Here is a 15,082-nt window from a genome sequence, read left to right on the forward strand (position 1 = left end):
ATTGCCTTTTACATTCCAGCCCGTTCCCTCATCTGTTCTCAACTTCAGAAATTCTTCAGCCTGGAGCTGGGTACCCAAACACGCTCAGTGTGTGTATATTGTTTGAGTGCCTGGAATGTACACCTGGGACCTCTCCAGTGGTGCCCACGGTTTAAGAAAGTAAACAGAAGTTTTCAAGGAGAGATATGGGAAGTAAAACACTCCTCTAAAGGGACAAAGAAGATGTGACCTACTAAACCCAGGGCAGGTGTAGCTGATCCACTCTCCTGCAGCAGCACTGCTTTGCAGAACTCACTCCAGAAACCTCCAAACCTTTCAACCTTTCTCGTCATTTTCTGAACGGAAATACCAGGATTGCCCTTCTCTTTCTATGTTAGGTAAACACTTGGTATATTGTGATGATGGTAGTTCCTGGTGAAGAATTCAAGAATTAGCAATAGGGGAGTTGGGTCACTAAGTAAAGGCTCTCTCAACGGGAGCCACTGGTCTCCCTTCAATTCCCAGTGTCAGTGGGGGAAGTCACAAGCCAGGGTCTCAGAACGCCTCTCAGAGAAACAGCTCTGCAATGCATTTCTGCTCTTCCTCAGGCTGAGAGCCTCCTGCCTGACCAAGTGAACACACAGGATGCTCACTAGGTAGTTGATAATCAGATAAAAATGTAAGGAAAGGTGTCAAAAAGACACAAGGAAAACAGAGTCTTTCCTTAGCAGAGTGGCCTCTCCCAGATCTGGAGCCTTTCCTGCCTATCTGTCTGAAAGACCAGAAAAAAAAATTCTGTTTACACTGAGCCAAATCACCAAAGAGAATCAGAAACCCTCATCCATGGTGCTGCTCGCAGTGGCCAGGAATAGTGCTTACCCCAGTGGCCTGAAATAATTAGCATCTTGCTCAGCATCTTGTCCTGGACTGGGGATTGATTTAGGCCACTGGGAAATTGAGGGCCCACGGCTTTGTAACTGAGCTACAACTCCATTCCTCTGTTATGAGAAGCACCAAAATCTGGACTCACATGCAGCGACTGAGTCCCACCTGTTCTGATGTTCGGCTCAAACTGATCTTTCTTTTCTGTCTTTCAATTGGCTTTTTTCCCAGAGGAAGCATTCATATTTTGGTATTTGTTGGGTTTTGGTTTGGGACCTTCTCTATGTGTTAGGATCCATGTGTTCTTTAAGGCCCCTGCCCATAAGTATTTGTTTTCCCCCCCAATTCTCCCCAAATGAAAACTTCCATGGTGTGTCCTGGACATCCCAGTTTTCTGGCTCCTGCTATTGTTATGAAGTCATTCGTGGCACAGGGAAAGTCATGGTAAACCTATGCCGACATTGCTGTTTACTTCTTAATCTCTGCTTGTAGCTAACCTTCCTTGCACAGAACCTTAAGGAAAATGGAGACCCTTGAGCTGGATATGAACTGTTCAATTTCAGTGAAACTGACTCTCGTGGAAGAAAGTTAGTATTGAATTTTTACTGTCTTGTCTTCCAAACAATTTTTCAACCAACCAAGTGTGTAAGCCATGTTTCCACTTTCCTGATGGCACCACAAAGAAACGTTTCCGTCACACACAGCTGTGTATGGAAACCTAAGCACTGAGGTTCCATGGCCCTGGTGGAAGGCTGTGGAGAGAAGGGGAAGAGGTGCCGAGCGAGCATTTCCTAGCCCGGGAATACTGGTGCAGTTTCGGAGTCAGGGTTAGAAATGTCCTTATGTTCCCTCTCTCTGAACCTTTGCCCTGGATAAGGGGAGTTGAATTTAGCTTTAAGACTGGATTAGTAAGAAGAGAATGTGAAAGTTGGTGTGACAGGTGGGATGGGGGAGGTCAGCAAGTCCAGGGGCCAACAGCTATCACTCTGAGCAGCTTCTTCTCCTTTGTGCATAAAGCCCCGCCGTTACACGTTTCTAAAACTTATGTACAGCAAACTGTAAGCTGCTTCGGTGCATGTCCAGTTCTCATGTTGGTAAGGAGGTTTTGTGTAGAATTCAGTGGTGCTGTTATTTTTTTACTTTGTGATTTGATTTCATTAGAATTATTGAGAATTTTAATAAAAAGTTTATGCATGACAGAGGGCTAATGTATGGGTGTTTATTAAGGAATATGAATTAAAGTGTATAACGAAGTACATAGAATTAAAATGATTAATTCAAAGTGAACGTTATTAGATTGATTTACAAAGTCAAGCAGCCTAAATGATTTATTTGTAATAAGGGTTCATAAAAATTTAAATTGTGCTTAATAAATAAAAAGAATTAGGAAACAGAAGCTTCCAGACAGCCTGAAATCAGAAGAATTCCAAAGTTAATGATATTCATTTTTTATGGTTATTACTGCATACCAGAACTTGTGCTAAGGCTTTTCAAATCTATTTTTTCTATACTGGGGATTGAACCCAGGGCTAGGCAAGCACTTTACCACTGAATATATCCCCAGCCCTTTAAAAGATTTTGAAAGCGGGTTTTGCTGTCTTGGCCTGGAACATTTGATGCTCCTGCTATACCCCCGTTCCCAAGTTCATGGATAGCAGGCTTGTGCCAGCACCATGGCTTCAGGTGGTCTCTTATTACTGGTTTTTATTGGAGAGCACATTGAGAGCCCTCGGGTAGGAGCAGGAACCAGCCTGGATGCGAGGTAAGGATGGACGGTAGAGATGGTTTTCATTTCTTTTTGGCTAAATGATTTATAGTGCTACTGTCTAGAATTTGAAGGAAAAAATAAAGAAGAGTAAACGAGAGGACTTGGTTGTGGAAGGATGTGCTCATGTAGGAGAGGATGTCCCCCAAATCATGCAAATCTACCGAGACTGGGAGACTGAGGTAGCTCACAGGAGGTATGCTCACCTAGCACACGTGAGGCTCTGGGTTTGGTCTCCTCACTGCAAACAAAACCCAAAAACATACAGCAGGGAGATTAGTAGGCTGCTGGGTAATAGGGGTTAAAAAACTGAAAGTAAGTAATTTATTTTTCTCTTAGTAGTGCTTCTGTTTGAGACTCGAACTGTTTGCTCATGACTTCAGAGGCTGCTCTTGCCAGCATCTTTAGGTCACTGCCCTGTGCTCTTTAAAAAGGTGGCTCTTTCACTCCTCCTCATCTGTCCGGTATTTCCCGCCATCATGCCACACAACACCACCCTGGCCTCTGAGTGTTTTTCACGTTTTGCAGCTTTGTGACCTTCACCTTAGAGTTCACATCTTCAGACGCAGCTATAGACCCACCATTGGCCTAGACGTAGGCCAGTTCTGATGATGGGAACTTGACAGTTTCACTCAGTGAGTGCATTCCTCCATCTTTCCCACTGTTCCTTAAGAAGCAGTCAAAGACCGCTCCTTGGGTCCTGTCTGCCTGGAAGCCTTTGTAATCATTTCTGCCTCTCTGTCCCTGGCACTCGGTCACCTTTTCATTTCATAGTGGCTTCTGGTACATCGGTCTGTCCATCCTTAATCCTGAGCCACCATTTTCTATCCCCTGTTCTTGGAAGCACCTTGTGGACACAGTCACACCATTTAATTATTGCTACCATAGATTGTGACTGAGCCGAACGCAGAGAACCCATGCCTGGTGGCAGATCTCTTCCTGCCAGCTCCAGATGTTCATCACTGTCCTCCAGCCCCTGTCAGCCATAACACTGTCCTGATAAACAGAGGACCTGTCTTTTCCTTCACAAAGGAAAAGGGTGGTGGTGATGAATCTTTAGGACTTAGCATCTGTGTTAGCTTTGTTGGTTTTGGTCTATGCTTGCTTGACCCCTTTGCCTTTGTGCCTGTGGGGAGGAAGTGCGTGATAGGAGAGGGATATGTGAAGGAGGAAACCTGTGATCTCATAGGAAGCTGAGAAGGAAAGAGAGGAAGGACCTGGATCTCATTATCCCCCTTTGGGGGCATAAATTACCCCTCATCCATCACCCCCAGACAACAGAGAAAAGTCTTTTTCCTCTCTAAGACGTCAGTCAGTTCCCGTTCTCTTCTCTGTTTGCTCTAGCTTTTTCCTCTTATCCAGAAGATATTCTCCGGTTCCCTCCATATCTTGGTTTGTCCTGGTCAAGTCCTCTGTCTTTTCTCAAAAACTTCAGACTTTCTTGATGTGTGTCACGGTTCAATCTTATCTGCCCATCTCTGATTCTCATATCACTTGATTTCAGTTGTGACTGCTCTAGTCTATCGAAGTGCAACTAGCTAGCCGCTGTTTCACAGATGGAATGGCTTTGTCTTTAGCTCCTGTCCTGCTAGTGACAGCGACAAACCTGGCTGCAAGAATTCATCTCTTTGGCTTCTGTGAAACCCATCCTTCTTATCTCTCCCCTTTCCTTTCCTACCCCATTCGGTGAGCTCATTCCCTGTTTTACTGCCGTCCTTTTCCAACCTCCTTAGTTTTAGGATAGTTGCTGTGTTCCAACCTTTAACATAACGGTTTCAGATTTTCAGTGCAGTTGCTGGATCCTTGTTGGCTAGTATCTAGCAGTCCTGCCCTAGAGACTAAGTCTAATTTAGAAACAGTCTTAATTCCTATGTAAAAACACCAGCTGAGCCACGTGTAAATCTCAAGGGCAGTGCTTTGGTCTCTACCCATAGCTTGTCCCTGTGGCCCTCTGCCTGTTTTTCCTAATGGGGAAAACTACATGAGGACTTCTATAACAGCATCTATATCCAATAACAAGACTCATGATTGGTTTCAGGGACACTCTAGCATTGAAAAAGGTATTGACAGAGAAAGGGAATGAGCGGGAGTAGTAAACTTGAAGATTAGAGTGACTCTCAGGTCTGTTTTGAAGACCAGAAGCAGCTGGGTATGATCATGCATTCCCGAAGCAAAGGCAAGAGGATTCCTGTAAACTTGGAGGCCAACCTGGATACTTGCTGACTGGTACAGCCAGGCAGCCCTGCAGGAGAGGCTAAGTGTAATTTAGAAACAGTCTGATTACAGCAAAAAGCAACAGCTGAGTCTTACAGAAATGGCAAGGGCAGAAATTGACGTGGTAAATTGTACGTATGCTAGCCAGGACAACCTTGCTTCAGACAAACAAGCAAATAAATCATATGAAGACTAGAATCAAATAATAAAATGTGAATGTACTATTTACCTTAGATTTGGAGATATGTGTGGACTTGGAGATATATGTCTGAGAACTTGGATTTTAAGGTCTTTGGAAGATCTCTAAAGGCACAGGAGATAACAACAACAACAACAAAATACTAGAAGCACACAGGAATCAGCCAAGAAGAGCCACATACAGAGTGGCTAAGATCTCAGAGAACAGAGTGATCTTGTGGACTGCTGTGGTTGAACTTATTTTTGGAATCATGGCACATTGTTTAGCTTTTGGATATAGCAAAGTTCAACCTTCCAGACACTCTGGTGGAAGGAACTCCTGAAACAGAGACACCCTACAAAGTAAGGAATGAGAGGAATCCATGTCTGAGGTTGTGAGGAAAGAGACCTGCTGGGTCAAGGGGTGCCTGGCCTCTGAAAAGACAAGACCTTGCCTTGCTATAATCTCTCAAATACAGCACATAGCTGGTTCTGAAAATAGTTCGGAAAGTCAACTCACGACTTGAAATACCACAAATTGGGTATGGTGAGGGAACAGAGAAGCATATTTGAGAGTGTTGGTGTTAAGACCAAAATTAGTGAAAACTGATGTGATAACCTTTTCACAAAGCATCTGACTAAAGAAGGGAGGCATCCAATATTGTGGAAAGTACAACCTGGGAGTAAGTCACCTAAATGACTCAGAGCTGAAGGAGAGAAAAAAATCAATTATTAGGTAGTAAATGAAATGTAAATTATAAATGAGGAATGAAATTAAGAGCTTGGGGATGAGGTCTGAAACAATGGGCAAGCATAGAGAAAGCTCCCTCCAGCTGTATGACAGGGGAGTGTTTATCCTCATCAGGTGCTGTGGCCCGCCCTGTCTCCTCAGCATGACAGCCATAGTCCACATCTGTTCCTCGTCTCCATCATGCTCTAGCATTGGGTTATCTCTTGGGTTTCACTTGCCACTTTCCCTTGACTTGTTTTTTTTTTTTGTTTTAAATTGCTTTTTGAAAGCTCATACAGGCTTCAAAACTGTGTAGCCCTGGTGGCTCAGTGCTCAGATGTTCGTCAAGAGAGCCTACAGTGAGGAGAACGAGTGTTAGCAGTCAGCCTCCAACTGCCGGGACACTTGATCTGCTGAAGTGCTTGCATCAAGGCCTGCTCCCTCCAGCAGAACCCGTACCGTCCCTCCAGCAGAAGAGGAAGCTTGGTGCATCTTGTGTTTCTTAACTCATAAAGGATACTGAGCACCAGGCAAGCCTCTTGGGCCTTGGAGCCACACTTCGAACCTGCTCCAGCTTTGGTGAGAAGTGACGTGGAAGGAGCTGTCTAACCTTGAGAGAACTCAGGAAGGACAGGGTTTTATCTGAGGCCCAGTCTGCGCTTCAAACTGCTCAGCCTCTTAGACCATAGGCTCACTCAAATTCAGAGGTATTGGACATATTGTTAAAACATGCTTTGACGTGTGGCAACTCCCAGTGTGTCACAGTGTAGATGGGGTTGGGGTGGAATCTAGCAAGGCCAGATCATCTGTAACCGAGAATTGCATATCTTTTGAGAAACAATTCTTGGTAAGTTATTGGAAGGGAACATTTTACCATAGGTAGGACCTAATTCCATTCTTAAAGAAATGTTCTTCATGATTGGGGTCTTGTTGAACCTGTCACGAAAATGTTCTATGGGTTCAAAGCAATCTGTTTAAGTTCATTTAATGAACACAGTATCAAGCTGAGAGGACCATAGGGCAAAAGAAGCTGGCAGAACGGATGGTCCAGACCTCCTTGCCCCCCACTCTGGGGTTGTCCTAGTCCTAGTGATCTTTCTTCTGCTCCTCCTGTGCCTAGATTAGGATTTCATAATGTGAGCTAAAGCAGGAAGACAAGCTGCACTCAGCTGATAGACAGATGGGCTTGATGTGTGTGAGAAGCTGGGAATGAATGGAGGTGCATCACTGTGTGAAAATCTAGACAGAGCTGTGATAGCAGTGAATCTCACTATATGTTTTATGTGAGTGGAAATATGACCCAATGTGCAAATATATATGTGTTCTGGGAAGCGGCCTGGTCATTGGGTTACCTTGAAGGAGAAGAACCTAGTTCTTCTGGAGTCATGAACGTATAAGGCAGCGATATGTGGATGTGAATACCTTTGGGGTCATCCCTAATGGGAACACCATGTAGACTGGGGAACTGAGAGGTGAAAGCAGCGGTATCCCACTTACTCTCAGATTCAGTGAGTTTTTCGGGATTATTCTTTTTACATGTCCTCACACATGGTATCTACCACTGAATTACGTTGCCAGCCCTGCAACTTTGGGCTCCCCCAAAAGGAAGTATTCTTGGCACAGGATAAAGGAAGAATACTGTTGAGCGTCAGACACTGGCTGCTGCCTGGAAATCCCCCTTGCCTTGTGCCCTCAGGTCAGCATATGAAATAGCTGTCACTGTACTGGTATGGTCAATCCTCATGGACAGGAGGGGGCTTTTATACGAGGAGGACAGAGAATATGTCAGAACGAAGGTGGTATGTAGGGGTGCTTTGGGAATCCCCCTAACCCTTTGTAAATATCGGTGTATACATGCAGCAATCCTAGTCTGAGAAGGGTAAGGCTTCTACAGGGATCTGACTCCAGAAACCACCAGATAAGTCATCAGAACCTATTCATGTGGTAGCTAAGGAGGGAGAAGATGAAAATCATTTTAACTTCAAGCCCAACTGGAGAGTCAGGGGCTGCTGCTGTCCACTTAAGTTCCCATTTGAAAGCTCCCACTAGAGCTTCTCTGAATGTGCAGAGATCTTTGCAGTGTAAGAGAATCTTTTGGCCATGGACACATACCATGTGAATCTTCAAGAGCTGTGGGGAGGTGGGCGAATAGCTTCTCACTCGTGCCTCCCAACCCTAACAGTGTTTATACCACGAACACATACTTCCAAAGCTGTAGCCAGTCAGTCATTGGGCACAGTGAGAGTATAAGGGGGTTGGGCCATTCCATCTCCACCTAGGCCGCCTTATGAGTGGTAGCTTCTGTGTTCCACTGGTTTAGCTGAAACTCTCTAAGGCTGCTGTGACCTGAGACTCCTCTACACAGTTCCTTCCTTTACAAGTATCAGGATGTAAGGCATATTTCTGCTTCCTGTGGCCTTCGTGCTTGCCCTCTGTGCCTGCTGGTAAATCTGTTGTATGTCTCATTCTGCCCTGGAGTCTGCTTCTTTGTGGCCTGAGTTGAGATACCTTATAATTTTTTAACACACACACACACACACTTCCAATTACAAGTGCATCTTAATAAAAATAATGGTGAAAATCTAATCTAGAACTTTATAGAACTAAATTAAAATGAAATATTATGGTTATTGAAAACCAGTGGGGAAACTTTCTGAGTACTGGCATGGAAAAAAAATCCCTGAGTTGTAGTAGGTGGAAAAAGGAAGGCAAGAGACCATGCATGCAGTGTGCAGCATCCTACTGCATTTGCATGTGTGTGGAAACATCTGAAGAGGAATCAAGGGGATGGGCCTGGGAGCTTCTCTGAAGAGCAATTTGATCTTTTATTTTGAACCTTGAAATTATATTGCTTAGTGCTAATTAAATTGAAATGTAATCTTTAGCAGATCACCATTTTATTATTTTATTTATTTAAAGATCAATCCTGTACACAAGGTTACATAGAACTACAAGTCTGTAGATGATGCTGTGACATGGGTAAAGCCATGTGGAGGCGTGTTGAATATCAGCACCCCCAAAACTAACTGTCCTAAATGGATGAAGACTCCCCAGTGACCCAACATTCCTAGACTGGGCCCTCCTGTGAAAGACATGGACACTTAGAAGCCTTCAGTTCCATGATGATTCACATACCAGTCCAACTGTATTTCTGGGTTGAAGTGGGTTTTGCTTTTTCTAGAAATAAGTATGAACCATCATTTCCATGTAACGGCCTACCCGCAATTATCCCTTGTTTCTATACCTTAGACATATGTCAAATATTCCTTTAGGCCTGAATTTTCATCAAAGTGTATGTGAAGACAGTGGTGAGCATTTTCAAATGTTGTTCAGGCCCAGCCTTATCCTGAGAGACTCCCATGTGGTGGTCCTAATGCATTTTCTGATGAATCATTACTTCCTTGCTAACAGTGCCTGGGTCACTTGTTAGGTGTATACATGCTAAGTTTATCCTTTGATGGATTCTGGGTCTGTGAGTTTGTATTGGGCTCATGAACTGGCTTTGAATAAATAATCTTGAGTATTCATCAAGGAAACGTTGCTGTATTGTCTTAACATGATTTTATACATTGATCTGATACATTCAAATTGTTTCATATGATTCCTAATGCAATGCCATCATTTTTAGCACGAATTATCTCTGCAAGTACTTAGTGAATTTTAAGTAGCATATTCATTCTTGTCATTTGAAAAACAAACTTCAAAGGGGCTTGAACATGTCTCTTAGTGATGGATACACAACAAATGCCGAACTTTGAAAAACGGAACAAAATATTGACTAGGGAATCTTAAAGCCAGCTGATAAGAAGACCTTGAAAACAGTAGTTCAGTGGATGGGCTTGTGAGGTCTTCATCTCCGGCCCAGCACCTAGAGTCTGACCTCAAGTGTGTTGTCCCTTTTACCTGGGCTAAACCCAGAGAGACCCTGCCCTTGGTTGACCACAGAACAATGTCCACATCCAGCCCCTGGGACTCCTAGTTATTTGACAGTTGTAGCCTTGGTCTGGCTGGCAGGTTCTCATGGCCATGCCCCCGCTGGGTACTTTGTTTGCCGGGCACCTTCGCCATCACTGTTCTGACTGCCAATCACAGTTGGAAGAACTGGGTGTTCCTCCACCACTGCCACACGTTTGTGATGGTTTGGGAGCAGGAGAAGCTCAGTTCTGAACACAGAAGAAAAGGCATCTGAAGGACTCTGTACCACTTCCTGAGAACACTTTTAAAGGTATTTTTAAAAAACATCTGATAAAGGAATAAATCTTTGCTACTCTTATGGGAAATTAGTTTCATGGCCACTTAATCATATACACGAGTTGTTCTGTGTAAACAGTAACTGGCTGAATGCTGCTTTTAAAAAGGTTTTAGTCTTTGAAGTCATTTTCCTCTTGATTATGGGCATGTTTTGTTGATGCTTTGTGTCTAAGTGGGCTGTCTACAAGTGGCTTTATTTTATTTTACTTTATTTTATTTTGGAGACAGAGTCTCATGTAGCCAAGATTAGCTGTAAACTTGCTATGTGGCCGAGGATGATCTAGAACTACTGTTCTTCCTGAGTGCTAAGAGTGCACGAGTGTACCACTCTGCCTGATTTTTTGTAGTGGTGGCCCTTGAACCCAGGACTTCACCAACTGAGACCCATCCCCAACCTGTAAATTATTGCATTAGTCTATAGTTTCCTTTCATTTTAATAACCACATGTTGCTTTTCTTCACATTTTAGTTGCCTCTACCCCACTTATTTATTTTCTTCTTCCTCCTTCTGTCTCTGAATGTGTGGGTATCTCTACCTCTATCTATCTGTATGTATGGGTATCTTCCCTCTATCTATCCACCCATATATTCACTCACCCGCCATTCACCCGTCCATTTATACACCCAACCATCTATCATCCATCCATCCATCTGCCACTCATTATTCAACCATTTATATACTTTAATTTCATCTTTGCTGTAGATACTGCTCAAATGGCTTCTTTAAGGACAGGGCACTTAAGCACAGCCTTGAAGGATGAGTAGACAATAGCCAATAGCTAGACCAGCTGGAACAGAACCAAATCTGCTGTGCAAAAGACCTCTGCACACTGAAGGAAGGAAGGAAGGAAGGAAGGAAGGAAAGAAGGAAGGAAGGAAGGAAGGAAGGAAGAGAACAGATGTTCTGGCTCATTGAGCAGGAAGAGATGGTCTTGGTGAGGGATGGTGCTGGGGACGAAGGCAGAGGTGGCGGCCTGTTTGGGATTTTATTGTGAGAGCTCAGTAAGAAACCTGATAGTCACTTCCCCTATAGCTGGAAGTGAGGCACAGAAAACTAAAGAAGCAGAAGGCTAGTAGTAGAAAACTTGAGTCAGATGTTGAATCCCACCTTCTCCACTGTGTCTAATATGTACCCTGAAGCAAGCTGAGGCTCCTTCCACTAGAACAGGAGTAGCTGTGGAAGAAAAATAAAGATGCACCTAGATTCCTTCCCAAGAGTGGTTTAAAGTTATTAATGTTGTTTCAGTACACAGTCATTGTGTATGTGCACCTCAGCACATAAATAAAATGAGCTTTACCTCTGGGTGCGTTTAGTTTATTGTCAATAGAAAGCCAGACTAATTTGAAACATTGATATTAAAAGCAAGAACCCAAATTGAATGTGACAGATGATGTTTGGAATTTTCAAATGTTAGGGCACTACCCACAGAGGTGCAGCTTCCGAGACCAGCACTTGCATCCCTCTGGATGCCCGGGGACTTCAGCACGTGGTGGTGTTTCAGGAAGCCTTTGTTTTCAGTGCTCTAGCTCAGCATTTGCTCATGGCTTGGTAGGGATGGAGCAGTTCATGTTCCGCCTGCCTCTCATTAGCTAGAAATAAGAAAGACTCAGTGCTAAGGTCTATTTGGGAATAAGTGCGTAAGCAGTCCCTCAAACCAAGTATCAGCCAGTCCCAGAGAGGAAAAATCTAGAGAGATTTACCTGGCCCCTTAAGATCCTTGGATGGATTCCCATAGGAGACTAGACTTTTTGTGGGAAACAATCCTAAATACAGAGTGGATTATTTCCAGACTCCCTATAAGTCAGAAGGGAAACTATTTCTTCTCACATAGTGCTATGGTGACAAGAAAATTGTTTCTTCTAACACCCTAAAAAGGATCATTAGCACTCAGAGGAGTGGCAGGAGAGACTGAGTGTAAGGACAGACCTTGGGTAAGGTCACATGTTCCTGTTGTTTTTGCCTCTGGTACCCAGGACAGACAAGATTAGAATGAGATGAAGAGGCCTTTGCCTCCCTGGCCAAATGACTGAAGAAGGTGTTGTCCACTAGCCTCCAGTACCCTCACAGATTTTACAGAAAGTGTTAGGATCCCAGGGAAACCCTGGATGTGTGTTAGCTTATACAATACAGAACAGCTCTTAAAGATGATTTGGAAAAGTCAGAGTTCTCAACACTTTATACAGTTGCAGGAAGCAGCCAGTCAAAGAAATATGTATTTTTTGCAAATCAACAGAGAAAAAAAGGTGGTGGGGGTAATAGTTTACACCTGTATGCTGATCAGGTTAAGGTTAGTACATTTGAAATGTCAAACAAAGCTGACTTTCACTGTTCTAAATTAATATAACTATTCTAGTTCATCAACCATGGTCATTGTTTAAGAGGGAGAAGAAGACCATGTACAGAGGAATGCATTTGAAAATAGATTTTTACCCTTGGAAGAAGTGACACACAAGAGATGAAGGCTCATATTCATACGATTTAGGCTTTGTTCAAACAACAACAAAACAAACAAACAAAAATATGGGTCCCTAAGGAAAATCAGTTGGAAAATTGGAATGCAGGTGTTCACTGTAAACCTGAGAGAAGGCATAGGGTGTGCCATTGGCACAGTTTGGTGAGGTTTGGGACAGATTGCGTATAGATAGAAATGTCCAGATTTATATCCCTGGATATAGTAGGGGCTTGAGGACCGAAGTGTCTTACTCATTCCATCTGCACATCTGGAAGGGTGACATCAACCTCATAAAATAACCAGCACCAGCCCAGGGCAAAGGGGTCACTGACTGAGGTACCCCATAGTAGACCTAAAATACTACCTAAACCTTCTTCTCCATTGGGCACTGTTTTTTTTTTAAATTTTTTTTATTTTTATTTTTGCAGTTCCAAGATTTCTTATATAATCAGCTTTGGGCCTTGAGTGTGGGTCTACCCTGTGTCTGCTCAACACAACGTCCTTCACCTGATTGTGAGTGTTATCGAGCAGAATGCTTGCCAATAAACCTGTAAGCAAATCCCATTCTGTGTCTAGGGGAGCATTAGCTCCAGGGAGCCTCCGTGGGTCTCCTGAGTCCTACAGCTGAAGCATGGAGAAGCCTGGTAATAAAGTCTCCTGACCTAACATGAATAAGAATGATAGGTTGGTAGCCTGTGGTGGTGGCGTGTGAGGGAAGGGCAGAGGAAAGACATCCCTATATTTCAGAGGCACAGAGTCAAGATTGAGTCAGCTTTGATGGGGCAGATTGGACAGCCACATGCTGACCATGCCTGACTATGTCGAGAAGTGACCGTGGGTGACCCGAAATAGAAATATTTTGGCAGCAGATGCTACAGATCTAACTGGATAAGACGCTAGAAGAGAGGCCAGGGATGACAAAATGATTGTTCCCAAAGCTGGTCTGCTCCCCTGAGACCAGGAAAATGCCACACCACCAGAAAGTTCGTTCCATTCTTTACTGTTGTTCCTAACTTGCAGGCCGAGAGGGGACTGAATACTTACTTACCAGCCAACAGCGATTTGTATTGCAGTGCATGTGACTGAGATACCTGAGCAACACAGTGCCTTTTGCCTGAGAAGAACCTGGCCTCTGGATTTAGTGGGGTTGGTTCTAGACATAAAACGGTTAATTTTCTACACATATGAGATATGTTGAAACAGAAATATACATTTGAAAAGAGGATAAAACAATAACAAAATCAAGGCAAATAATCAAGCTTATATACATGGCATCTCTTTTCACATATGTATTGCTTTAAGAGCAGGCCCCATTGTTAGGGCTTCTGTTTAAATTATTCTGTAGTTAATGGACTTCTCAGGTGAGAATTGGTCAAGCTGTTGCTGATAGTACACTTTGAATAATACTCTGGCAGCTAGAATTACCATACCAGATCTGGAGTACTGGTGGATGTATTTCCACGTGTGTGTGTGTGTGTGTGTAAGGATTGAACCACCACAGGGTCCTATACATGCTAGACAAATGTAGCACCACTGAGCTATAACACCAACCCTTGTGTCATTCTTTTTGAGTTGGCAGACAGATAAGGATGAATGGGAACTTCCAGGCTCTAAATAGGCAAACAAGTATTCTTTATCTGCCTTTGATTTTCCAATTGTTTATAAACATTATTTTTCATGTAGTTCCCCCCCCCCAAAATCTACAAGCTAGTTCCTGTTATCACTTCAACGTCATAGAGAGTCCAAGCAAGGAGGGGAAAGAGTGAAGAGAGCCTCTTCTCCAGCTGATATGAGGAGGCAGGCTGGTGGAACTAGATTCACCCTCAACTTGCGCATGTTGTAACTGGTTATTTCTGTGTCTTAAGTTCTTCTTTTAGAAAACTTGTATATAGTTCCTTTCCAGGAGCCACCACCTCTATCCTGTATCCTTGGACCCTTAGTTGTAGTGCCTGTGGCTTGTTGGTTAGTCCCTTTACATCACAAGATTATCACAGGAACAGCGGAGAGACTGAGGTTGCGCACAGGTGAGTGGAAAAGCTCGAAGCCTTCTGGCAACGTGTGACAGCGCAAAAGTCAACCTTTGCCTAATTCCTAAGCTGTGATGTCCTTTTAGCTGTGTTTCCATTCCTTTCTGAAAATCCTTGTCTAGGGTAGTAGTGGGGTGCTAACAGCACACACTTAAAAAACAGGGTGGCTGCATTGAAAGCCTTTGACAGCACAACACACATTCATTTGGTAATGCTTAGGAACTTCTCATTTTAACTTTCCTCCTGGTGGAATCTATTTGTATCTCTGGGTTTAGCCCTGTAGACTTGGAGGGAGTGGTGAAAGATGAACGGGCAGTGCTCGGCCACAAGGGGAGAAGAACGTCATCCAGCCCTTAGAATAGCAACAGCAATAAATATGGGCATGCAGTTCTTCTGCGGAGGCTGGAAAGGCAGGCCGGATCACATTTACACACCCAATAGGCCTGCTTGGCTGCAACCGGTGGCTCGGGCTTGTCGGAGTCGTGCACATAAGTCAATGCCTCCTTAGACGCTTGGTTTCTGAGCCGTGACTCAGCACAGAAAGAGGGCTCAGAGGACGGAGCCCACCACGGAGCTAAAGGAGATGCCAGCACTCTTTTGGCCCC

At 43.8% G+C, this 15,082-nt stretch overlaps 1 protein-coding gene across 1 annotated transcript in view; it reads left to right on the plus strand.

The window, feature by feature from the left end:
• Positions 1-15,082, plus strand: part of Gdap1 (ganglioside induced differentiation associated protein 1) — a 43,957-nt gene that overhangs the window by 519 nt on the left and 28,356 nt on the right. The gene's annotated exons all lie outside the window — the stretch shown is intronic.

Source organism: Microtus oregoni, unplaced genomic scaffold (genome assembly GCF_018167655.1).
Source record: "Microtus oregoni isolate MIOR12 unplaced genomic scaffold, Mior012 000017F_ref0000208, whole genome shotgun sequence".
NCBI lineage: Eukaryota > Metazoa > Chordata > Mammalia > Rodentia > Cricetidae > Microtus > Microtus oregoni.